The sequence below is a fragment of the Rosa chinensis genome, chromosome 3, assembly GCF_002994745.2.
Source record: "Rosa chinensis cultivar Old Blush chromosome 3, RchiOBHm-V2, whole genome shotgun sequence".
In the NCBI taxonomy this organism is placed as follows: Eukaryota; Viridiplantae; Streptophyta; class Magnoliopsida; order Rosales; family Rosaceae; genus Rosa; species Rosa chinensis.
This window is the reverse complement of record NC_037090.1, coordinates 47,929,080-47,931,651: the sequence shown is the minus strand read 5'-3', so window position 1 is coordinate 47,931,651 and position 2,572 is coordinate 47,929,080. Positions and strand designations below refer to the sequence as shown.

The 2,572-nt window shown below is 39.7% G+C and overlaps 1 long non-coding RNA gene across 2 annotated transcripts; it reads left to right on the top strand.

Moving 5' to 3' along the window:
• Positions 1-206: 206 nt before the first annotated feature.
• Positions 207-2,222, top strand: LOC112193671. 2 transcript variants are annotated; one of them, XR_002933956.2, is made up of 4 exons: positions 207-451; positions 558-627; positions 1,417-1,499; positions 2,191-2,222. It is a non-coding gene; the product is annotated as an uncharacterized LOC112193671 (long non-coding RNA). The 2 variants fall into 2 exon arrangements; XR_005808536.1 differs by having other exon boundaries at positions 2,184-2,215.
• Positions 2,223-2,572: the final 350 nt, after the last annotated feature.

Here is a 2,572-nt window from a genome sequence, read left to right as displayed (position 1 = left end):
CACTCACCCAAAGCCCGAAGCCTTTGCACCGTCTGATGCCAGAATACTACCGATGTCGAAGTACAGCCACTGCCTTTCCCTAATCTCCAACCTCCGGCCAAAATCGAGCTTCAACACCTCTATAAACAAAGTCAGAGCTGTACTATCTTTCGAAACCCCAAAACTCTGACCTCCGATTCTGACCCAATCCGCCATACGCGATGCACGCGCCGCCGCTGGCGCGTGGATCACCGTAGCTCCTCCGCTCACAGTCACTGAGCCTTCAGATCGTCTCTGTTAGGTAATTTACGTCATCCTAGACTTGGTTGAAGCCTCTATTCCGATTTAGACTAAAAACCCTAATTTCTATTGTTTAAATTGGATTGTGTGAGGTTTGGAGAATCTGCATTTGGGTTTAAAGAGGAGAGCCCCAAGGTGAGGCTTTGATTGAATCACCGTTGAAGGAGAAGGGGTAAGGCCTTGATTCTGGACTATTATCTTATCTCACCAATTGTACAATCTTTGGCTTTATGTGGTTGTTGAGGTAGTGTTGGGGTGATGTCATTGTAATTTTGAAGGCTCTAAAGAAATCGAGTTTCGTGTCGAAGGATATCGTAGCAGAGGAGTTAATTTTGGAGAAGAAGAATGGTAAGGGACTAGGTGTTTGGATCTGTTTTTGCCGTATGTTGTGTGTACTGGGTGAAATTTTGGTTCTGTGAAATATCAGAAACAAAAGTGGTACCTTTTGTTTGAATTATCTTGGAAACCTTGCATGATTGAGGAAAAGGATGAAGTCAGTTTAATCAAGAGGAAATTGGCCTTTTGAATTAGCAAAAAAATCGTTATCAACGTTGAAATGTAAAATACTATAACTATCATTTTGGATACCACGGTTGTAAGAAAAGAAGTGGGATGGTTATTGTTAACGAAAATGTAAATTGCTCAAGTTCATAAGAAATTGGTATCCGAAATGAAGTTATATTGGCTAATGATTATTGGGCTGAACTTAATAAGAAGTTCATTTAGTAAATACTCTGATGATTAAATGGGAAATTAAGGAAGCTAAGGTATAGCATGAAAATAGAAAGGTCTAACAAGTTGACCTAATATTTAATTTCGGATCATAGCCTTGTTAATTTTCCCATGTTCCAAAAATTGAAAGAAATTTATTTAGTAGAATGGTCGAGAATGGAAATTGCCATTTGTTTTCTTAAAGTAAAAAGGGTAAAGAAATGAAGGTCAAGGTGCTAATTAAAATCACCATATCCTAAATGGTTCAAAAGCCATATCATTTGAATTATTTGGGAATGGATAGTAGGTTTTATCTATTAAAGAGGAATTCGTTAGACTTCAAACAAATTAAATCAAAGTTTTGGTTGTTCGGTTAATACGCTATGATAATGTGAGGTTACTCATTAGTTTGAATTTATTTCAAAGGACTGGAGCGTGTGCACATGGAATTGGATGAAGTATCCAATGTCAGAGACAAAACTAAGTTTGGGCGAGCACTCCATATCCAGGTAGGGTGAGCTGTCCCTTCCTTGTTAGAGGCTTTTTGATATATGTGGAATGCTCTAGCATAATAATATGTTGCCTGCAAGTACGTTTTTGGTTGTTCATTAGTCTATGCCTCGGGATACCTGTGTTTTCATAACTGATAATTGTTGATTGCGAAAACCGAGGCTAGACTTGCATGTTGAGATACTGTACCCAGTGCATGTATGTACTTGTGACATGAAAGTGAATGGGACCTAGACGCGTAGATTCCTAGGGATCCCACGGTGTCGATAACTGTGAACCTCCGGAGGGGGCCGTGCTCCTATGTTTGTCGAGGAAGGGTGAGTACAGACAGTGAACCAGTCATAGGAGACTCAGGGCCAGGAAATGGACACTTTCACTACTTGTAGTCACAAGGACTACAGAGTAGTTGGCTGGTTCTCGAAGGATGACGAACCAGGTCGGTCACCGATTTTTTTTAGTTTAGCCGGCAGGTAAGTATCTCGGAGTTCCAAGTTGTGTGAAGCATGCTGCATATGTTTTATAAAAGAGAATAAACATTTGTGATTGCCTATTTTTAAAGTATTTTCGATAAACGTTCACAATATTATGTAGTATATATTTTCAAGTATATTATTTTTCAAACCTAGCTTGGTTGGGTCGGCCCCTATTGGGCATGCGAGGACGAAAGCTCACCCCTACAATAGTGTGCAGGTTTCGAGTATGTGGTCGGGGAGCGTACAGAGGAGGCATATGGCCCGACTTGGCACATTCTTCTTTAATTTTATTAAAAGAGGGTTTTGGTCTCTTATCGGATTTTGAAGCAACCTATTTATTTACTTTCTATTTAATTAGTTGTTTTCTACTCCCTTATTTACAAATTTTGGGAGACCCGTAACCCTGGGGCGCGTCTCTCATACTTGTTTTTACTTAGTGATTTGTTATTTTCCAAATGGGGCTCGTATTGTAAGCCCAAATCCTTTAGCCCACTTTGAGTTCAGCTTTTGAAAATATGTTGTTAGGTTGCTAGAATGATTTGTCCAAGGAGGTGTTTTGTAAACCAACAACCTAAACTCAAAAGGCCTTGCGGTTTCAG